Source organism: Balaenoptera ricei, chromosome 15 (assembly GCF_028023285.1).
Source record: "Balaenoptera ricei isolate mBalRic1 chromosome 15, mBalRic1.hap2, whole genome shotgun sequence".
In the NCBI taxonomy this organism is placed as follows: Eukaryota; Metazoa; Chordata; class Mammalia; order Artiodactyla; family Balaenopteridae; genus Balaenoptera; species Balaenoptera ricei.
The window spans coordinates 14090834-14114516 of record NC_082653.1 but is presented as its reverse complement, the minus strand read 5'-3'; the positions used below and the strand labels follow the sequence as shown (position 1 = coordinate 14114516).

The following is a 23683-nucleotide window of genomic DNA, read 5'->3' as shown; positions in this document are numbered from 1 at the left end:
AAGGCAATAATAGCTGCCAGTTTTTGGATTCTCTGCTAAGAGCTTTTCATATATTGTTGTATTTAATTAATCCCATCTTAGAGATGAGGAGATGGGCTCAGAGAGGTGAAGTAACTTGCTTTCCTCTACAGAGAGGGTGACTGCCAGGTTTTTTGTTTTTGACTTGAGAGCCCAAGTTAGACTCATATACAGAATTCTCTGTTGTCCTCTGCTCAGGGTGAGACTTCTGTGAAGTCTGAGAAGAGGGAGAGGATGGGGAGGTGGATGATGCTGCAGAAAGGACCAGAAGATAACCGGAAGAGAGATGAGGACAAAAAAGGAGGTTGTGGTTTGCTTTCTAGATTGCGCATTTTGAGAAATTCTGCAGAGAAGGCACAGATGCACGTTAAAAGAGAAACTAATAAACAGTTTCTCCTCTCCTTTTGGCCTTGATGGGAGGGGGGCAGAGAGGGAGAAAGCAAGCTGTTTTGGAAGAGTCTGCTCTGTGCCAGGCACTGTACTAGGAACCTAGGAACCTTAGATCGGTAGATATCAACCCATATAGTCCTCACCATGACCCTGAGAAGTAGTCACATTGACTATAGAGGTCACTTTGGAGTGCCTACTGCAGGGTTTCTCAGCTTACAGTTTGGGGCTGGATAATTCTGACGTGCGGGCACTGAACGCTGTAGGACACTTAACAGCACCCCTGGCCTCTATCCACTGGATGCCAGGAGCATCCCCCACCCTCTCAGGTTGTGACAATCAAAGATGTTTCCAGACATTGCCAAATGCCTCCTGGTTGAGAACCGCTGGCCTCCTGTGACTGGGCGTGTCATACGTATTGTCTTCAATCACCTCTCCAGCTAGTGGGCTTGATGTCCACATTATAGATGAGAAAACCGAGGCTGAGAGAAGGGGAGAGATTCGCCTGGGGACATGTAGTTATTAGTAGTAGAGCTGAGAATCGAAGTATTTCAGTAGGGAACTTAGAAAACCAGCTGATGAAGACCTGGGCCCAGACTTGACCCCAGGGTTACCCCGGGCTGGGACTAAAATGCAGATTGAATCTTTTCTTTTTAATGGCAGTGGATGTCTTAGAGGAGGTACAGGTATTTCATTAACATCTTAAAAGTAGGCTGGACAGCAGCAAATGCTGCCAAGGATGTGTGCAACAGGAACTGTCATTCATTGCTGGTGCGAAAGCAAAATGGTGCAGCCACTTGGAAGAGAGTTTGGTGGTTTCTTATGAAACTAAACATACTCTTACTGTGATCCAGAAATCATGCTCCTTGGTATTTACCCAAAGGAGTTGAAAACTTATGTCTACACAAAGACGTGCACGTGGATGTTTATAGCAGCTTTATCCATAACTGCCAAAACTGGGAAGCACCCAAGATGTCCTTGAGTAAGTGAATGAATAAATAGGCTGTGGAAAATGATTTAGCACTAAAAAGAAATGATCTATTAAGCCATGAAAAGATATGGAGGAACCTTAAATGCATATTACTAAGTGAAAGAAGCCAATTATATGCTCTATGATTCCAACATTGTGTAAAAGGCAAAACTAAGGAGACAGTTAAAAGATCTGTGGTTGCCAGGGGTCGGGAGGAAGGAAGGATGAACAGGTGGAGCACAGGGATCTTTAGGGCAGTGAACTCCTCCATGTCATTATACATTTGTCCAAACCCACAGACTGTACACCACCAAGAGTGAACCCTGATGTAAAGTATGGACTTTAGGTGATAATGATGTGTCAATGCATGTTCTTTGATTGTAAAAATGTACCACTCTGGTAGGGGAGTGTTGATGGTAGAAGCAACTGTGCATGCGTAGGGGCAGAGTGTATTTAGGAAATCCCTGTACCTTCTGCTCAATTTTGCTGTGAACCTAAAACTACTCTCAAAAAAAAAAAGTCTTTAAAAAAAAAGATCAGCTGATAGCATGGTGGCCAAGAGTGCGGGCTGTGGAGCCAAATGCCTTTATTCAATCCACTTGCCAGCTTGGAAACCCTGGCATGTTACTTAACATCTCTGGGCCTCAGTTTTCTTCTCTGTAAAATGGGGTTAACGACAGTACCTCTTCATAGAGTTGTTCTGAGGATTAAATGACACAGAGTAAAACAGTGCCTGGCAGATCGATATTCAGCATTGATGAATATGAGCTGTTATTCTTTTTTTTTTTTAATTTTCATTTAATAAATTTTTTTTTTTTTTAACTTTGGGTTTGTTTATTTATTTATTTATTTATGGCTGTGTTGGGTCTTCGTTTCTGTGCGAGGGCTTTCTCTAGTTGCGGCAAGTGGGGGCCACTCTTCATCGCGGTGCGCGGGCCTCTCACTGTCGCGGCCTCTCCCATTACGGAGCACAGGCTCCAGACGCGCAGGCTCAGTAATCGTGGCTCACGGGCCTAGTTGCTCTGCGGCATGTGGGATCCTCCCAGACCAGGGCTCGAACCCGTGTCCCCTGCATTGGCAGGCAGATTCTCAACCACTGCACCACCAGGGAAGCCGTGAGCTGTTATTCTTATTTGCAGGCTTTTAAATCCATTTCACGTACTCACACCTGGAACTCAGACCCCAGTGACATACATCAGGGCACAATCACCTAAGTGGCTGACTCTGCTTCTCTGCAGTCGAGCCCTGGGGTTGCAATTGGGTCGATTTTTCACTGACCACTGAGCAGTCATCTCCGGGCTGCAGGAGTAACCAGATGGGGCTTGAGTGTCCCAAGAAGAAGCCATCCAAGCTGATCAAGCATTCGCCTTCCCCACCAATAGGAATCTCAGGAGAATTATGGAAATATCTTTGCACATGGAAGAGATTAATTCATGTGGCCACAAATAGCTCGAACACTGTGTCCTCAGCGCTGTAATCTCCTATCCCCTGAAATTTACTCAGGGTGCCAGCTCGGCAGCCAGAAAAGCCACAGGGCTGCCTTAGCTACTCAGCCTGTTTAGCTGGGGCACTTCTCAGGAATTGCAGGGGGCAGGATGAGATTTAAGTAGTTTGATTGTTTTTAATTTCACCCTCCCACTACTACCCCCACCATAGCCTACTTCTGCCCTCCCACACATCAGCCAAATGGATTTGTTGCATGGCCCCCTGAGTTCCCACCTCCAGGCCTTTGTCTGCGTAGTTCCCCCACCTAGAATACCCACTTTTTATTCCCATGGCCACCTTTCTAGTCTCCACATGGCTAAATACCAACATCCTTCAAGCCTGGTGCCACCACCTCTGCCTCCCGCTAGCAGATCATAGATGTTTTTGCAGGGTGTGGGACCTGGAATGGGTTTTATTTTTTATATTTTTTGAAAGATTTTTTTGATGTGGACCATTTTTAAAGTCTTTATTGAATTTGTTACAATGTTGCTTCTGTTTTATGTCTTGGTTTTTTGGCCTGGAGTCATGTGGGATCTTAGCTCCCCGACCAGGGATCAAACTTGCACCCCCTGCATTGGAAGGCAAAGTCTTAACCACTGGACTGCCAGGGAAGTCCCTGGAATGGGTTTTAAACCGCAGCTCTGCTTAAGGATAGGTAAGGGGCTTACTCTCTGTGAACCTCAGTTTCTGGCCCTGTAGAATGGGAAGGCTGATCGGTACCTTCCTCATAGGATCCTTTTAAGGAGAGAAGTGTGTTAGGTAGGTGCTTGGCACCACTGAGCATGTGGTAAGGACTCAATAAATGTTAGCTCAGGGCAGGTGAGGCATAAGGAGACCCCTTTAGATGGGGGCGGGGGGCGGACATCGGAAGAGGTGAGAGAGGCTGGCAGCTGCCGGTTGGCTGGCCACACCTCCATGAATATGGCCAATAAGGAGACAACCCACCCACATGGATTTAGGCAGCAACATGGATAAGAAGAGCTTGGTGTCAGCTCCTGCATCCCCTTAGGCCCACAGGCCTGCTCGTTTCCAAAAGCTCCTCCAGAGTCACAGGATTGGCTCTCATTGGTCCACACTGGGTCATGTGCCCATCCCTGAACCAATCACGGGTGGCCAGGGATGGGTCGAGGCTCTGATTGACCAGGCTTGGAGCATGTGTCCATCAATCACATTGGTCAGGGCCGGGGTAAGGCTCTGATTGTCTAGGCTTGGGACCTGTGCCCATCCCTTTAAACGGCACTGTGGGATTGTCAGCTTCATCCAAACTGTGTGGACGGAGAATGGAGGTGGAGTTCTCTAGAGGAAAGTCAGGATGCTGTTAGAGAAGATGAGAGGATTGCTGGGCAGGTACTAACAACAGGTGTCAACTAAACCCTTGAAGAAGACAGTTTATTTCAGCCTGATTGCATGGACTGAATGAGAGTTCAAAAGGTGAGATGGGGGACCTGGAGTGAGGGGAAGGGAATCTCAGGAAGAAGGAACAGCACGAGCAAAGGCCCAAAGGTGTAAAATGACATGTTTAGGAAACAAAAAGGAGCTCACCTGCTTGGAGCACAGGGAGTTGGAGTGGGAGATGGGTAGGTGGGAAAGGTTGGAGAATTGAGCAGGGGCCAGGTGACCAGAGGTCTTGAATGTCAAGTGATTCAAAGAGGAAAGGGCTATGGTCCAATTTGTGTTTTAGAATTTATTCATTCATCCAATACAAATTTGCTGAGCACCTACTATGTGAATAAACAAGCTCCTTGGTTATGTTTTCTTGATACCCAAGGGCAGTGAAAGGAAACCAGACTGGAGACGCTGAGTCTCAAGGCAGGGAGGCCAGGGGGGGAGGCTGGTGCACCAGTGCAGGCAGGAGAGGATAAGACTTAGCTGGGGTGTGGAGCACTTTTCCCCAGAATCATAGCTGTAATCAAAGGCAAACCTGGACTATATAGAGGGAGTACTTGAGGCCGATTTCTAGGCTCTCGTGTGCTGCCCCTTCAGGGCAGCCTGCTGGGAACAGTTGTGTAGCATCTGCTTGCATAGGCTGCCACCAACTGAATTACTCAGGCTAGATTTGAATCTTTGCTGCTGCGAGCACTACCGTCTATGTGACCTGCCTCACCTCTCTGGGCCTTGGTCTCCTCCACTAAATGGCTTAGTGATAGTACCTGCCTCGTGGGGTTGTCATGAGGATTAAATGGGACCATGCTGGCCAAGTGTTTGGCACATAAAAAATGCTCAATAAATGGTGACGTTAGTAATTACTATTATTACCATGACTGTCTTCAAGGCACGTCACCTCCCTATACTCATCTGACTCTCTTGGAAAATGGGGACCTTGATATCATGTACCTTAGTGGAGAAGTAAACCACTTAGCAGCTCTGTGACCTTGGGCAAATGATGTCACCTCTCTGTGCCTCAGATTCCTCATCTGAAAAAAAAAAACAGGGCTAATCTTAGTACCTGCTTACAGGGCTGCTGTATGAATTAAATAAATCGTGTGAAGTGCTTAGAAAAGTTCCTGGCACATAATATGCTCTCAACATACAGCAAATAAATATCAGTAGTAGTAGTATATTTTTAATGAGTAGGAGTAATTGTGATAATTAAGTGAGGTGATGACATAATGAGGGCTTATTAAATAGCGGCTATTATCAGTATCATCATCTTCCCATCAAATACTTTGAGGGGAAATGACAGCATTTGGTTTTGCGGACAAAAGGGACACCATTTCCTCCCACAAAGGCAGATGCCTTTCTCCCAGATCACACAGGTATTAAATATTGCTCCTTGGATGGGGTGAAAAGACATCAATTGAGGAATACTTGCCCCCAGCCCTCTTCAGTTGGGACAGGAAAATGAGGCTGGTTCCTCTCCCCAACTCAGTTCTCCCAGGATAATTAGAGGGGTGTCCCCCACTCCTCCTGACAATCCTGTTATTGCCAGGATTCGACTATAGCTGGCGTTTTGGTGTTCTGACTTGGGGATTTTTTTTTTTTTTCCCTCATGCCTGGAATAATTTGTGGCTCCATTTACAAGAGTCAAGTTCTTATGATCAACCCCACTCAGGTCCCGGGAGGAGTAATGCCTGGAAAGTGGTTTGGAAAGGTCAGTTGAGGGCAGAGTCCAAAGTGATTTTAAGTGGCCCAGCTAAGTGCCAGGCAGAATGGGGAGCCCTTTTAATTTATGACAGTCTTGCCCTGTGAAGAAAAAAGACAACACTGCTCTGGAGCAGTTTGACTGCAAAGTAATAAATTCCTTTGTGTACGTTAAAAGTAAAGACAAATCTAGCTCATGTTTCAGAAGGAAAAAAATCTGCTGGTTGGGGCATTGGGGTTGAACTCATGTACCTGAACCTACAGGAGGAACTTAAGGAGAATAAGGATTTTATAATCATCGTACATTTTTTATTTATATGGATTTGATCTGAGACTGCCTGAGATCACAACTTCCAAAGCTGTGTGACCTTAAGCAAGTTACTTCACTTCTCTGTGCCTCATCTGTACAATGGAAGAATAATAGTACTAGTTTCTAGCGTTGTTGTAAGGATTAAAGGAATTATTAGGCATAAGGAAGAACACTGCCTGGAACACTGAACACACTTGGTAAGGGTTAGTTACTATTACCTTATACAGACTTTTGTTTGGGGGTTGGTGGTAATTTTCTGCTTGGCGCACAGGAAAGCCAGTCTAGAGAATGGCCTTGTTGTTTGCAAGAGAAACCTATAATTGTCTGTTTCTCCTTGGTTTTCTAGCTTGGGAGTCCAATGCATGCATTTCATCGTGCCTTGATTTTTTTTTTTTTTCTTTTTTAATTCAACCTTTCAGGACATGCTTCCAGCAAAGCATTTTAGAATTCTTGAATTCCAGAGAGAGTTATTCTGGCCACATCAGCTAACAGAGGAACTCTTCAAAACCAAGAGAAGCCTGCAACCCACTGGTTAGAAAATTGACTCATTCATTCATTCTACAAATATTTCTTGTGGGCTTACTATTTGCCAGGTCTCTGTGCCAGGCTCAGGGTACAAAGCAAGCATGACGTAGTACAGCTGACTCTTTGGGGAACCAAACCCTGATTTGTACCAGAGCTGTACCTACATCAGTCCACTTAATCATCACCACAATCCTATGATAGATGCTGTTTGCATTCCCAATATACAGATGAGAAAACTGAGGAACAGAGAGGTTAAGTAACCCAAAGGGCTACTTACATAGAGTCCAGATTCAACCCTCCAAAGTCTATTCTCTTTTTCTCCGCAGTTTTTTAATTTGGAAAATATCAAACCGACAGAATTTACCAGTTTGGTACAGTGAACATCAGATACCTGTCACATGTCACCAATTGTTAAAAGTTTGCCACATTTGCTTTATTACTCTCTTTCTCTCTAAATTTTTGCTCAACCATTTGAGAGTTACTTGAATTCTTCATCCTTAAATATTTTAGTGTATATAGTAGTTATCTACTGCTGTGTAACAAATTACCCCCCAAATGTAATGGCTTGATAAAACAAATATTTATTATATCATAGTGTTGTGGGGCAGGAATCTGGATGCAGCTTATCTAGGTCCTCTGCTGCAGGGTCCGTCGCTAGTCTGGAATCAAGGCCTCAGCTGGGGCTGCATTCATGTGAGGCAGGCATCACTGTGCTCACTCACTTGGCTGTTGGCAGGAGGCCTCAGCCCCTCTCCACATGGGCCTCTTTGCAGGGCTGCTTATGACATGTCAGCTGGCTTCCCACAAAGTGAGCAATGAGAGAGAGAGAGTGACAGGGAGAGATGGAGAGAAATGGAGAGAAGGAGAGAGAGAAAAAGAAGAAGAGGGGGGTGAGCTGCCAAGAAGCCAGGATGAAAGCCACAGTCTTTTATAACCTAATCTCATAAGTGATATATCATCACTTGTGCCGAATGCTACTGGTTACACAGAGCAGCCCTGGCACCATGTGGGAGGGGACTTCACAGGAGTATGAAAACCAGGAAGTAGAGATCACTGGGGCATCTTGGATACTGGTTACAAGGAGATTCTACACAACTCCAATACTATTATCATACTCAGGATATTTATTATTAATACTGTACTACCATCTGATATTCATTCCTATTCAAAGTTCTTCATAATGTCTTTTAGATCAGATTTTAAAATTTAGTCTAGGGTCCAGTCTAGGATCCTGCATTGTACTTACTAGTTGTGTTTCTTTGGTCTCTTTTAATCTGCGGCAATTCTTCAGTTATTTTTTGTTTATTTGTGTGTTTTTGTTTTGTCGTTCAAAACATTGGCATTTCTTGAAGAATCCAGGCCATTTATTTTGTAGAATGTTCTCAATTTGGATTTATTTGACGTTTCCTTATGGTTATTCAGGTTAAACATTTTTGTCAGGAATACTGCATAGGTGACATTGTAGAGTCTGCCCAGTACCACCCTCTGGGGAAAAGAAACAAACAGTCATATGATGAATAACTGTTCAGTGTGATAAGTGTTGCTCATAGCTAGAGGACGTACAGGGTACCCCAGGGGTCCTCCAGGACATCCTACCATGTAGACCATATAGACCACAGGGCATCTAACCAAGTTTGGTTGGGGGCAAGGCTCAGGGAAGACTTCCAAGGGAAGGTAACAGCAACGATGAGACTTGAGGGATGAGTAGGTGTGACCCAGCAAAAAATGGCAAAAAGTGTTCTAGGGAGTGAGAACAGCATGTTCCACAGCCCAGAGATGAAGAAGCCCAGCCAACTGGTAGAACTGAAGGAGGTTTGGGGCAGTTGAATCAGAGAGTGCAAGGGGCAGAGAGGCGAAAGGTGTTATTGGGAGTCAGGAAGGGGCAGCAGCAGCTCAGGTAGGGCCGGCTAAATCGTGTGGATCAATAATGATCTTAGTTGCAAATAACAGAATCCACTTCTGCTAGTTTAAGCAGAAGTGAGGGAAGGGCCAAGAAAAGGCATGGTGGTCACATAGTGCCTGGCCCAGACCTGGGGGCTGCTCCAGGGGATGATGAGTGCCACAACCAGGTCCCAGACCCTGAAAATCCTTCCCAGGCCCTGGCAAGGATGTGGCTGCTGGAACATCTGCTCTGGCTGCTTCTGGAAGCCGTTGTCTTTGCCAACACTGGATGGATTCTGTATGGCACATCTTCTCCTTTGAGCCATCGGCTCCTAATCGTAAGTTTCAGGAGGGAGAGTCTGATTGGTGGAGCACAGGTCCCATGTCTGCATTCTAGTTGCACGGGAGGCTGAGAAAGCAAATTTCTGGCATCTTCTATGGGGATCTGGGGCCCATGCTGTGGGAATTCCCCCAGGTGGGAGAAGTGTTCAAAGGCGGTGCCAGCCAACAAGGGAGATAGCTGATCACTTTGCACAGTGGAGAGTTTGAACATCATCTGTGAGCCCCACGGCACCTCTGAAGGGTCTGAAACAGTGCAGTGGTCAGGCTTTTGGAGGGGACAGAGGAGAGACAGAGGGGCAGTCAGAACCTGTGGGTCATCCCAGAAAGACATGAGGGTGTATCCTGAACTGTGTATCGGTCTTGGGATGGAGAGGAGGGGATGGATGGAAGAGAAATCTCAAAGATGGAGTCTGCCTTAGATTGTAGAGGTGAGAGGGAGTTAGGGAAAGGGAAATGGTCAGATTTAGGGATGAACGAGCATTGGGAAGTCAACATGTCTTTAAGAAGTGGGGGTTGTCTGGAATTCAGTGCATCAGCTTGTGATGCTTAAGGCAACCTGAAGATGGGAAGTGCTCCTTCCTGGACAAGTTAAATCACATGGTTCAGATTCTGCCTCTCTTAGGAGGGACAATCAGCATAGTGGTTAAGACTCAGCCCACTGCCTGGGTTGAAGTTCCAGTGCTACTCAGCTGGGCAGGTTGTTTAAATGCTCTATATTTCCCCATCTTTATAATGGGCATACTACCAATACCTACATCTTGGGGTTGTTGTGAAGAGAAGCCAGTTAATTGGTCTCTTCCAGACCTGCCATTCCAGACCCGGAGAGACTAGGTTTGGGGCTAGCTTCCTCTTCTTTTGCTAACTTGCCTTGATTTCCCTTGAAGAGCCCCTTACCCACTCTCAGGCTGCAGGCTTTTGCCTCTGTTCTAGTTCTGTGATGTGTTGTTTCATTATGTTACCTTTACCCCAAAGTTTCATGAGGAGCTTACACATCTCTCTCTCTCTCTCTCTCTCTCTCTCTCAACCACTGGACTGTGAGTTGCCAGTCCAGATCCATTCCACCTTCTTGACATAAAATCACTTTGATTGTCCTTTTGGGAAACACTCCTTCCCCACTCCCAGTTCAGGAGGGTCTCACTCCCCTTCCCATATGGTGAGCATATGACACAGATCTGACCAATGAGTGCATAGCATCACCCTGGTGATGGTGATTGGTTCAGAGATGGTCACATGATCCAAGCTTAGCCAATCAGGATAATTCCTGCATTTTAGCTGGTACTATTAGGAAAAAATAGTATGATCTTATTATGTACTGGGATTGAAGAGCTGGCAGGGGGTCAGGCTGGACACACCAAGGACTATCTTTGCCAACAACTTGGGGGAGAGAATGCCTGAGAATGAAGCCAACATGGAGGAAAGCAAAACAGAGAGAGAGAGAGAGAGAAAGACAGGGAGAGAAGTAATGACTTTACTATTTTTTAAATCCCTTGATCAAGCTATATCTGAAGCTAGTTACTCCTCAGGTTTCCAGTTATGTGAGCCAGTAAATTCTCTCTTTTACTTAAACTAGCTAAACTTCCTGTCATTTGCACCAAAAATGGTCCTAATGTACGCATCTTCCAGGGAAAGAGAATGATTTACTATAAATCCTTACCACAGAAACTAATTCATTCGCAGCAGAACTTCGCTATAAGAAAGCAGGATTGATATTCTTAGAAATCAGAGCTCTTCGCTTTCTGCCCTCTATTTGTAAGAGATGGTGCAGCGAAAACTCTAGACTTCCTGCCCTGCATAATGAGCCTGCCCATCCCCAGGAAATTCATCAAGGCCTAGTTGTTCCACTTATTACTGCTGGGATCTTGGGTAAGTCACTTACTCTCTGTAAGCCTCAGTTTCCTTATCTGTAAAATGGATATATTAACAAGACATAAAGTTTGAGGGAAGAGTAAAGTAATATATGTTAAGCATTAGGACAGTGCTGGGTATATAGTAAGTGCCCAGTAAAACGTAGCCATTCATAGTTGTTGTTAGATGAAAGATCTTCTGTGTGCCCAATATTGTCCAAAGATCTGTGAGAAGATATACAAGAAGTATGATATGCCTGCCTGATATCTCAGGAATCTCCATGGAGGAGAAAAGGCTTGATCTAGCCTTTCAAGGATTCACCCAAATTTAAAAACATAAATAAATAGATAGATGGCTTCCTAGACAGAGTGGCCAGAAACATCAATCAATGAACTGTTTCACAGATAAGGACACAGAAGCACCGAGAGGTTAAATCATTGGCCCAAGATCACTTTGGTCCTGAGTGGGGACCCAGGATTGGTATGTCTGGATCCAGAGCCCACATTCTTAATCACTCTGTAAATACTACTATTACTAATTATAAAAATAAATGAAAATAACAACAGCAATTATTGAGGTCACATAGCTTATAGGCACCGGTACAAAACTCAAATGGTGATAAGGATATAAAAGAAAAGGCACAAAAGATCACCCATCTAGCCAGGGCTTGGGCCATCTCTGTGGGCCTTTGGCCCTCGAGGGGTTAAACACTTTGATCTGCGATGGTGGCCAGGCCAAGGCAAAGGACTCTGGGAGAGGAAGGCGACAGGCCAGCTGAGGGAGGAGTGGACGGCTCCAGGCAGCTGGGAGCATTGGGGGCTGTGGCCAGCTGTCTCCCCCAGACCCGGCTGGGCGCCCCCAGGCCTCTCACAGGCGAGGCCCAACAGCTGTGGGGGGGGAATGGTGCCTGCCGCCTCAGGGGACCTGCAGAGCGAGCCAGTGACCCCAAGGTGAACGATCTGCCTGCCGGCTCCTCAGCCTCCTGACTCGCCATCTGTCTCACCACCTGGAAGGGCCACTTCTGATGGTTCCCTTTGGTGTAAATGGGGAAACAACTACGAAATAAACAGTGGGAGCTGTGTAAGATATGCCACCTTCCGTAAGCCCCAGGACTGCTGGCTGCCAAGGTGTATTTGGTGGAGAAAGCTGGTCAGGGGCATCAGCAAGGAGACCACGTGCCGGATGGTGCAGTGGGAAGGCCTGTGCCTTGGAATCCCACAGGCCCAGATTCAAATCCTGGCTCTGGGCAAGTCCCCTCACTGGAGCACAGTATCACGTGTGTCTTCTGTAAAGTGGCAGTGGAAGGATTTAGTGAGATGATGTAAATCAGACACAATCTCTAGAACCAAACTCCTAGGTTCACATCCTTAGCTGTGGCCTCAGCAGTCTCTAATCTTTCTGGGGCTCAGCTTCTAAAATTCCTGAAACAGGGTGACAATATCCGTCTTATCTATCTTCCAGGGCTAGGGTGAGAAAATAATTGCACTGTGCGTAGAACTTGAGTCAGCACCATTAGGAGAGGCAGTTTATCCTGGTAGGTAACAGTGCCCACCTACCAGCTGTCTGACCTGGAGCAAGTTACTTCCCCTCTCTGTGCCTCGGTCTCCTCATTTGTAACATGGAGATCCTCAAAGGCTTGTCTCAAAGGCTTGTCATAACGGTTAGAGGAAATATTTTAAAAGCCCTCAGAGCATAGTGGTGAGTACACAATAGACTCTGGCTCTTCATATTATGAAAGTGCTTGTCAGTTGTGAAGTAATTGTTACTAGACTTCTTATTATTGACATTCTTTCTAGAACATTCCTCACCAAGGAGGGTACAGTGGACAAGCCGAGGAAAGGCACCATTTTGTAAGAGAAGGACCTTCTTAGAGAAAAGATGAGGAGCGGGGCAAAGGGCCCACTGACCTAGGGACATTTTTCATGTAGTTGAGAGAACCTAACAGTTGAGTTCATACAGCTCCAAAATGCAACCTCTCGAAGGCTTCCAACAACCAGCTGCGCAGCCTTGAATATGTACTTACCGCCGAATTAAGTGTGAGCAGGGCTCTCCGCTGGGCTCAAGTCCCCTCTCTGACACTAGCTGTGTGACTTTGGGCAAGAGCAGGCGACCTAACCTCCCCACGCCAGGTTCTCTCGTCTGTGAAATGAGGACCCCAACAGACCTGCCTCACAGGGAGGATTCTGTGAGTGAATCCTCGTAGGGCAGTGGTTCCCAACCAGGGGTGACTTTTGCCCCTCCCCCCCAAGGGACATTTAATAGTGTCTGCAGACATCTTTGTCACAACTGGGGAGAGGATGCTACAAGCATCTAGTGGGTAAAGGCCAGGGATGCTGCTAAACAGTGCCCAGGACAGCCCCCCCAACAGAGAATTATCCAGCCCCAAATGTCAGCAGTGTCAGCAGAAATCCTGACCGAGTGTACGGGCCTTAGCACAGTGCCAGTAAACAGTAAGTGCTCGTGTTTGTTGAATGACTAAAAAAAACTTGCTGTCTCCAAGTCTCAGCTTTCTCCTAGCATGGAGAGGATATATATATACCTCACAGATTTGTCATGAGATTTAAGGAGAAAAATCCACTGAAGTGCCCGGCCTGAGGCATGGCCCCCTCTGGGCCCAGTAACTGTTGTCAGCTGTTGAATGAATGTTGTAACCAGGGGGCACAGAGTCCCAGATCCAGCATTTGGGCAGGAAGGCTCACCCTGGAGGCCAGCTTGCCTGTGTTCAGCGTGAATTTCTTCCAGTTCAAACTTTTATCCCCGAAGGATTTCAAGGGTGACATACACCTAAACAAAAAAGGATGGCAGCAGAGTGCGCAGAAGGAAGCTAGAATCAATTTGGCCCCCGGTGTTCCCCCTCCTCGCTAATTTCCAAAGCTGTAAGAATTTTAAGGGAAACTTAATCCACGTGTTGTTGCCTGTTTGTAATTCCTCAAGACGCCTTTCTGTTAATAGAACCTCTCCGCGGCTTGAAGCCCATTATTTTTATCTTTTGCTTTTCTCTCTCTCCCTCTCTCCTCTTTTCTTTCTCTTTAAAAAGATGCCATCACACCATCGTAAAGCAATTATACTCCAATAAAGATGTTAAAAAAATTTTTTTCTTAAAGGAAAAAAAAAGAATAAAAGATGCCTTTTCTCTCAAGTACAGGAAGTTGGCTTGGGCCAAAAACAAACAGGGTGGATGCTGAAAGCTCCCGGGGTTAGCTTGGAGCCTCCAAACGCTCTCTGAGCAGGTTTCCAAGCAGAAGCCTCCTCCCTGTTCTGTCTTCGCTGGCTGGCCCCGGGGAGCCTCAGAAACAGCTGAAACAGGGAGCCAAGGCTCCCCTCACTCCAGCCCTGAGGACCGGGGTTGGGGCTGGGGACAAGATGCCCAAAGGCCCTTTCCGATGGTGGACATCTCTGATTCTGTGAGGGGTTAGTAAGGGCTGCATAGCTTTGGGCCAGCTGCAGCCTCAGTCTCCTCATGTGGGCAATGGGAGAGTAAGGGGCTGTTCAGAGTGCTGGGGTGAGGGGCCTGTGAGGAGAAGAACGCAGTGTGTGTGTCACGCATCTGGCAGTGCTTGGTGAGGGCTCAGGGCTGCCAGCCATTGGTGTCACTGCATCTCAAGGGCATTTTTTGAACCTTGCAGCTTTGTCTCTGAGATGGGGGAGGGGGGGGGAAATAGCATCCACTCTATAGCATTGTTGGGATGATCCAACCAGCTGTTTGCTGTCAAGCTCCCAGTAGGACCTGTCACGTAATTAGTGTTCAGAGGAGTTTGTTATGTTTACGTCTTGTCTTAGTCAGTTTGGGCTGCTATAACAAGTTACCATAGGCTGGGTGGCTTAAACAACAAATGTTTACTTCTTACAGTTCTGGGGGCTGGAATTCCAAGATCAAGGCAGATCTGGTGTCTGGTAAGAGCTCACTTCCTGGTTCACACACGGCAATCTTATCATTGTGTCCTGTTGGAAGGGGCTGGGGAACTCTGTGGGATTTTTTTAAAGGGGCGCTAATCCCATTCAAGAGGGCTCCACACTCATGACCTAATCACCTCCCAAAGGCCCCACCTCCAGATTACACCACACAGGGGGTTACATTTCAACATATGGATTTTGGGGGAGGCAGAAACATTCAGACCATAGCGTGTCTCAAATCTTACCTAATTGATGCCAACTGTGTACTGAGAAGAGGTATCAGGTAGGAAAGGAGAGGAGCATAAAAGGTAACAATGCTGCATTTACTATTTCTTGGCAATTCATTTGAAAAAAAATATGGTTCTTTGAAAAAATATGCCCCTGGAATAGCAGTGGGAAGGTTCCTCCTTTATCTGGGTAGCCTTAGTTTCCCTGGGCCTCAGTTTCTTCATTTCCCTCAGTAAAATGGGGCTAATTATAGAATCTGCATCATATTGTGGATTGAATGAGATCTTCCGTGTAAAGTGCCTACAACAATGCCTGCCATTTCCTAAGTGCTGTGTAAGAACTGGCCGGAGTGAGCCTGGGCAGCTGGACTCTGAGTGCCAATCCGTTGGATTTTTAGAAAGCTCAAGCTCCCTGTTTTTAACCAACTGCAAGCCATTTCGGAGAGTTCGACCTCTCTTACGCCTCGGCATTTGATGATTTTGGCCGGGATCTGCCTTTCACCTCTGTGGCCCGCCGGGCCCTGCTGGGCGTGTTGCAGGGAGGGATGCATCGTTGCTCCTCTCTGCCTCGTCAGCTTTTGTAGCAAGCTCTTGATGTGACGACTGGGTGTTTTGCTTTAGCTTTTCAGACCTCTAGCAGGCTCCACGGCAGAGGGTGGAGGTGCTGGAACAATCAGATCAATCCACCAGCTGGCGAGTCTCACAGCATGAAAGACACTGAGCTGTCCTACTCTGGCTTAAGGTCCAGCACTTGGGATCGTGTGTGCCTGGGATGAGGGCTGACTTGGAACCCAGGTGGTCCTGGCACAGAAGACCCTGAGCGCTGAGGGCCTCAAGAATAAGTGTTGACCTTGGGATCTGGGTACCATTTCCCAGTGGAAGTTAGAGTCTCATGGTCGAGATTGGCTTTTCTGCAGTGCCTGCTTGTGTTTGAACTTCTTCCTCCTCTGGACCTCGCGCGTTGGGTCCCTGTAGGACCATCAAACCCTCTGCCAAGATGGGCCACTGGTGGTGAGGGCTGCTCCCTCCTTACTTCTAAGCTCAAAACCCTGGAAGGTCTTGCCTGTGGAGACAGGGTGCGTGGCTTTGTGTTTTATTACTGTGTATCGTTCTTGTTATTTTAACATTTATGGAGCACGTCTTAGCTGTGAACACATTTCTTGCGCATCACTGTGGTCAAAATCTCTCCAGGGTGCAGGGCCAGAGGTTATTTTGATTCGTTTTGGCTTTTGCCCTATTTACCTTATTGAAAATATTGTTCTGCTTGGGGCTGCCTTTGTTCTAAGTTCTTTTCTGGATGTGGCTCTGGATCCACCCTAAGCCCCCAAACACCATTGTTTGAACATGAGCCTGGGCATCCTTGAGGCCGTGTAGGCCAGGAATCAGCAAACACTTTCTGTAAAGAGCCAGATAATAAATATTTTAGGCTTTGCGGTCCAGTGGTCTGTTTTGCAACTACTCAACTTTACTGCCATCGCATGAAAGCAACCGTAGACAACACCTAAACTAACAAAACTTTATTTACAGAAACAGAAGGCAGCTAGAATTTGGCCTGGGGGTGGTAGTTTACTGACCCCTAACGTAGATGATGGGGCCCTTGTTCTTCTACTAAGAACTCATCTTTAGTTCTTCTGTGGATCTCAAATGTAAGTCCTTACATTTCAACCTGTTTCTACCTCATTGTTTGATCCCCTGGAGCAGGGGCCAGCAAACTGCAGCCTACAGGTCAAATCTGGCCAGATGCCTATTTTGTCATTAAAGTTCTATTGGAACACAGCCATGCCCACTCACTTCTGTATGGTCTGTGCCTGCCTTCTCCCTACATCGACAGAGTCAGAGTAGTTGTGACAGAGACCTCTGGGCCTCCAAAGCCTAAAATATTTAATGTCTAGCCCTTCACAGAAAACGTTTGCTGACCCCTGCCCTAGAGAGTTGGAAAAGGGCTTGGAAAACACCCTTTCTTTTCATGTACATGAAGAGCATTGAAATCAACTCCTCCAAACTTAGCATCTTAGACCTTTTATCCAGAGTTCTCCTGTCTAGTCCTCCAAATGTTTGTATGTATGTATGTATTTATTTATTTATTTTTGGTCACACCTCACGGCTTGTGGGATCTTAGTTCCCTGACCAGGGATACAACCTGTGCCCCCTGCAGTGGAAGCGTGGAGCCCTAACCACTGGACCACCAGGGAATTCCCCCTCCAAATATTTTAGATGTTCTTTTCTGGACCCTAAGTTTTTTCCAAAGTTCCAGGCTACTGTTTTTAAACACTTTTGACAATGATTCTCAGTAAGAAACATTTATTACAATCTTGTAATGACATAAAAAAGAAAAACCACATGTGCACACAGAAGACGTACCCCCCAACAGCACCACCACCACCACACAAAATATATATATAAATAAAAGTTTCAAGAAACAATACTGATTCTTACTACATGCAGTACACTCTCATATTTTCTATTAATATCAGTCAGGATAGGCTTGACTCTGCTGTAGTAACAAATAGCCCCAAATCTGAGTGACTTTAAATCAACAGATATTTATTTATTGCTCCTGCTCCGTGTCCCTCCTGGGTCTTCTTGGGACTCTGAAGCTACAGCACATCACACACTAGTTCTCCAAGCCTCTGCCCAGAAAGGTTGCTTGTCATTTCCTTTAACACTTCTTTGGCCAAAGTAACTCACATGACCATAACTTTAAAATAGGATGAAGAGGTATAGTCCTACCCAACAGACAAACCTGGAATATTTGATGAACAGCATTCATAACTACCATATTAGTTATCTCAAAGACAAGGTTTTAAATTGTGGTTGGCATTTGAGGGGTTTTTAAGGGGTTAAGGGTTTAGCTTGGAAATATACTATAATGTGCTCCATCAGGTAATACCAAAAACATAGATGACCCATTTTCTTTTATGGAAAAATTGAGATTAGGAGTGAAATTGGGGCATAATGCTTTAGAAACTGTTCCAAGTATGAGAATAAGTCGGACCAAACCTAACTCTCATGGTCAAGACTTACAGTTACAAGTGACAGAAAACCCAATTCAGACTGGCTTAGTGAGTAAAGGGAATTTATAGGTTCAAGGAACTGAGAGTCCAGGTATAGCTGGTTCTGCATTCAGGTATAGGTGGTTCAGGGCTCAGGTGAGGCAATCAGGATTCCAGGTGCTTTCTGCCTCTTGATTTTATTCGCCTCCATTTTTGCGACTTAAACTTCAGACTGTATGTAGAGCTAGATGGTAGGGGTAGCTCCATCCCCACATCCTCTCAGGCACATAGTAGGTGCTCAGTAAATATTTATTGAATGAACAGACTGCTCAAGATTGGCTCGAGGAACGTATGCATATGTATAACTGATTCACTTTGTTATAAAGCAGAAACTAACACACCATTGTAAAGCAGTTATACTCCAATAAAGATGTTAAAAAAAAAAAAGAAGAAGATTGGCTCGAATGGTTGATGCTTTTGTTTAAGTGTTAAGTTGATACCCGTTTTAAGACTTGTGTGCATTTGCCTGTGTATGGCCCAGAGGTTAAGGGTGAAGCAGATTGCTTTGATTGCAGCCTTGGCTGCACCGCTTACTGTGTGGCTTTGGGCAAGGGTCTCAACCTCTGTTTCCCTCAGTTCTGCTTCTGCACAATGGAACCTAAGAAGAGCTCCGACCTCGCAGAGTTGCTAGGAAGTTCAAAGGAGGTCGTAGTAATATTTACCGCCTCCTGACGGCTCACAAAGAGTCAAGCGCTGTCCTCAGGGATTTCCATGTATTATTGAATCTTCACAACCTCCCTGTGAAGTAGGTACTATCGTAACATGTATATGACACACGAGGAAAGCGTGACACAGAGAGGCTGAGTGGCTTGGGCTTAGTGAGAGCTGGATGGGGTGCACACGCAACCGTCTGGTCCCAGAGCCCATGTTTTTAGCCACGGTGAGTGCAAAGTGCCTGGCACAGAGCAAGCACTCAATAACTGAGGGAGTTCTCAGTGCATGCCTGTTTAAAGGTGGGTGCGAGGCTGTGCACCAAGAAAAAGTGAAGCCCAGCCTCCACCATAGGCTGCCCCCGACCCCGAGCCACCACTGGAGCTCTTCTTCCACAGAGTGTGGGGCTCAGTCCAACCCCACTGATCCCCTGGGGTCAGCAGTGCCCATACTCACTCTACAAGATCCTCACTCCAGGTCAGCCCTGCTGGCATAGAAGCAGGGCATCCTAAGACTTTTACAGAAGAGGTTACGTCCCCAATGAGTTTAAGATGCAAAAACTCAAGGCATTTCCCCAGAGTAATGAGGGTCAGGGAGTCATGCTGTATCTACATGCACAGAAAATGGGAGTTCATCCATATTTCCATTTCATTCTATTTCAGTTTTGCACAACTCATGTAATTCAATTTTCAAATATCATCCTACTCTAAGGGAACTGATGTTTAAAGTCCCAGAACTCTATTTTTTTGAAATATTTTAACTTGAAATAAAGTTTTAACATTATTTCTCATATTAAAACTTGGAAGAAGCAAAAGAGAGATAGTTGAGTGATCGTCATAGCTTAATGTTTCTCTGCTACTTAGTAATGTGCCCCTGGTTGATGCTTTACATATACTAATTCATTTAATCTTCATGATGATCCTCTGGGGCAAGTTAAATGTTAAGCCCATGTTACAGATGGGGAAACTGAGGTCACAAGGCTCAGTCACTCCCCAAGTTAACCCAGCTGGTAGGAGGGGCCCAGAAGCTGTGTCCATAACCTCCACACTACATTAAGCCAGTTATGACACCCAACCGTAAGGAATATGGTACCATCATAGTGTTTGTAAAAAATCTTGGGGAACAGTGGATTGCGCTTTCATGTTTGGTGGAAAGATTAGCATCAATGTAGAATATCCCATAGGAGCTCAACTATATTAAAAATAAATGAATATGAGAACTGGAAGAGTTGGGGGCAGGGGAGATGTCCCAAAACATTGGCCTGGAACAGGTGTTTTCAACCTTGGCAATATTGACATTTGATCCTTTTTGGTGGGGGCTGCCCCGTGCATCGTAGGATGTGTATCAGCATCTCTAGCCTCTGTCCACTAGGTGCTAGTAGCAGCCGCCGCCACCACCTCCCAGTGTAACAACCAAAAATTTCTCCAGTCATTGCCAAGTCTCCCATGGTGGGTGAAATCATCCTGTTTGAGAACTATATGGATAGAGGTGCTAAGATCACAGGTAGCATTTTTCCTTCCTTTTTCTTTTCTATGGCTTCCAAAGTTCCTTTAATAGATAAGCTTGGATTTTGTAAGTAAGTTGGAACAAAGAAGCTCCCATTAGAAAGGATCATGCCACTCTTTTTTTTTTTTTTAACATCTTTATTGGAGTATAATTGCTTTACATTGGTGTGTTAGTTTCTGCTTTATAACAAATTGAATCATGCCACTCTTGTTCAAAACTTTATAGCGAATTCCCAGTATACTCAGCCTTACCAAGGCCTACAAGGCCCTGCATGATCTGGCCCCTGGCTGCTTCTTGGATGTGTTCTCCTATCCCTTTTACTCTTACTCACCACATTCCCACTGTTGTGTTATTCTTTCTGTTTTTCCGACACACCTGGCTCATTTCCACCTCGGGGCCTTTGCATATGCTGCTCTGCCTGGTCACTCATCCCTGCCTCCTCTTCACATCACTTGTTATCTACATCAAGTGTCTGTTCAAATGTCACCTCCTCCAAGAGACCTTCCCTGGTCACCCTGTCTAGAATAGTTACGTGTCCCCTGTTCACTGTCTCCCCCACTAGAATGTCAACTTCTGGAGGGCTGGGACTTTGTTTTGTTTACTGTTCCATCTCCCAACCCTAGAACAATGCTTGGCACATAGTCAAAGTTCAATATATATTTGTGGAAGGAGGGAAGGAGAGAGAGAGGGAGGGAGGGAGGAAGGAGAACAATGAAGAAAAATAAAATCAGTAAACTTAGGAGCTTACGGTAAAGGCGCAGTCTCACAACCCACACAGCTGCGTTTCTCTCTAAATTCCAGCTCATTTTGAATTTGTGGTTTACGGACAAAAGATTTGTGTAGCAAACAGGCTCCAGGCAGCTAGCTCCCTTTGAGAGAACACATTAATGTGATTTTTATGCTGCCTCTTTCCAGAAATACCATGCTGATGAGTGACCCATGTTAAAACAGCAGTAACATAAGCAGATGCTCCTTCCTCGAGCTGGTGAGTGACTGAAGGACTCTTATGTGTTGTCCCCCAAACACCAGGAAGCACCCAGAGCCACCTCGTCCTCCTCAACGTCTCCTGCTCAGCCTTGAGCAGAGCTGTGAGTTCATGTCACCCTTGAACCGGATCCAAAGGGAAACGAGCTCTGATGATGCAGAGTTCTTACAATGAGGCATGTGTGGTGCCCAGGGAAGGCTGGCTGGTGTGGTCTGCCAGCCGAACATTTTTGACAGAGGACTTATTCTAGGTTTTTTGTTTGTTTGTTTGCCTTGATTTGGGGGTAGGGAAGAAGCAGTGCCATACCTTTGGTTATTCTGAAGGTCAGAATGGAACGTCAGCCTGTGGCTGGGTTGATTTCCAGGCACTGCTGGGTGAACAGAAGGAGGTAGGGATTTCTTTTCTTTCTCTTCTTTTCGTTCTTTTGCTGTATTACTGATTTTCTCCAACATCTGCTCATGCAGTGAGCATACACTTAATGAGCACCTACTGTGTGCCAGCCAGGCCCCAGCCCGCCATTTAGGAAGTCTGAGGAGGTATAAGAACTGCTCTCCACAATTTCTGCTCCACACTCTTTGGGGTTCAAGTTTCTTGTGACTTTTTTTTTCCTGTATTGTTTTATTTTTAATTACAAAAGTAACAGGCTTGAGATGACGCTGAAATATATAAAGTAAAAGGTAGGAAGTCCCCATGTTTCCTCTTCTATGGGACCGCTGGTAATTGTCAGGTGTGTACGTTTTGAAGATGTGTCGTAATATATACGCAAACCATCGTACAAAGTCATATAGTTTTCTTTTTACAAAAATGGGATCAGACTTTGCACACTGCAACTTCCTACCTTCCACTTTTATATGGTGGACATTTTTCCATATCAGACGCTGTCAGTAGGTTCATTGGCAGGTATAGCATAATCTTTATTTTTCCTATGTTGGCCACCTGGTACAAGAATCAGCAAACTGTTTCTGTAAAGGGCCAGATAGTAAATATCGCAACTACTCAACAGTCTCCATGGCAACTACTCAACCCTGTCATCATCATAGCACGAAAACAGCCATAGAAATATGTAAACCAAGGGGCATGGCGGTGTTTCGATGAAACTTTATTTAGACATCAGGTAGTAGACCAGATTTGGCCTTCAGACCATAGTTTGCCAATCCCTGACCTTGTAGTCTTCCACATTTTTCTCTATACTCCTGTGTTCCTAAACACATGAATTTAAGTTTGGGCTTACTTGGTTTTTTGATTTTTTTTTTTTTTTTTGAGGGTTGAGAAGAGGCAGAAGGAATCACTGATGGCTTTTTAAAATAATATATTACACATGCTTAGCATCAAATTTTTTTTCTCAGTGTTATTCATGGAATTGCCTCCGAGACAATTGGTATCACTCTTACTTATTATTCTCAGTGGCTGTGTAAAATTCCATTGTGTAAGTAGATGATCTGTATTGGTGTAGGTAATGCTAGCTGCTGTAACAAATAAGTCTTATAGTCTGTGAGCTTAACACAGTCACAGCTGATTTCTCACTCACTTAAAGACCGTAACAGTGTTCCTGGTAGACCGGTGTTCTGCGTGTGGTCCACCAGGGACCTGGGCTCCCCTTAGCTCTGCCTCCTTTAGTGCCTCAGAGGCTAGTCCAGTCAGCAGGTGGATAAAGAAAGAGAGGGAATGATCAAGTGTTAAACTCTTTACCAGCCAAACCTATACATTGCACACAACATTTCTGCTTATAGTTCATCGGCCAGAACTCAGTCATTGGCTGCATCTAACTGCACGGGAGGCTGGGAAATAATCTAGATCTGTGTTGAGAAGGAAGAAAAGCTGGACTGTGGTGCCCACATAAGCATTTCTGCCTTAAGAATTAAATGACTTAATTAAGGTAAAGCAATTACGGTACAGAGGAAGCACTCAACAGATGCTACCTTGGTGATTGTAAACATGTGGTTTGGTACTGTTCGATACTGTAATGCTCTCAAGACCTAATGCAGGAAACTAATACACCAAGAAGTTTTCTGAGGATCTCTTAGGAATAAAATACATAAGCACCATAACTTGCAGCATGTCCCAAACCAAGTTCCCTGCTCCCTCCTACCAGATTTTTCCTGTTGACTGTGAACTCTACCATCCACTCATGACTCACGCTGGAAGCCCCAAATTCTCGCTGGCCTCCTCCCAATCCCTCCCCTCTTGCATCCATCACGAAGGGTTTGTCAAAATGGCTCAGAAATTGCTCTAGATCCACCTCAACACTTTATTCTCACCATCACGCCCTTAGTTGTAGCGTTGATGTTTTTTTGCCTAATCTGGAACTTTCATCTACAAAACTGATCCGCCTGCCTGCCCCTACACTTCCCTCCATGCCACCTGCCACGATGCTGCCTGGGTAGGGTTTTCCAAAGTTATTCCTCTGCCCAACATTCCCATGGGCTCTCCTGCTCCCAGAAGAGAAAAATCCAAGTGCCCAGCCAAGCCAACTTCGCTTCTAGCCAACTTCCAGTCATGACTTAAGAGATGAGTTTGGCAGGG

At 45.6% G+C, this 23683-nt stretch overlaps 1 protein-coding gene across 1 annotated transcript in view; it reads left to right on the top strand.

The window, feature by feature from the left end:
- Positions 1-23683, top strand: part of EYA2 (EYA transcriptional coactivator and phosphatase 2) — a 258658-nt gene that overhangs the window by 28157 nt on the left and 206818 nt on the right. The gene's annotated exons all lie outside the window — the stretch shown is intronic.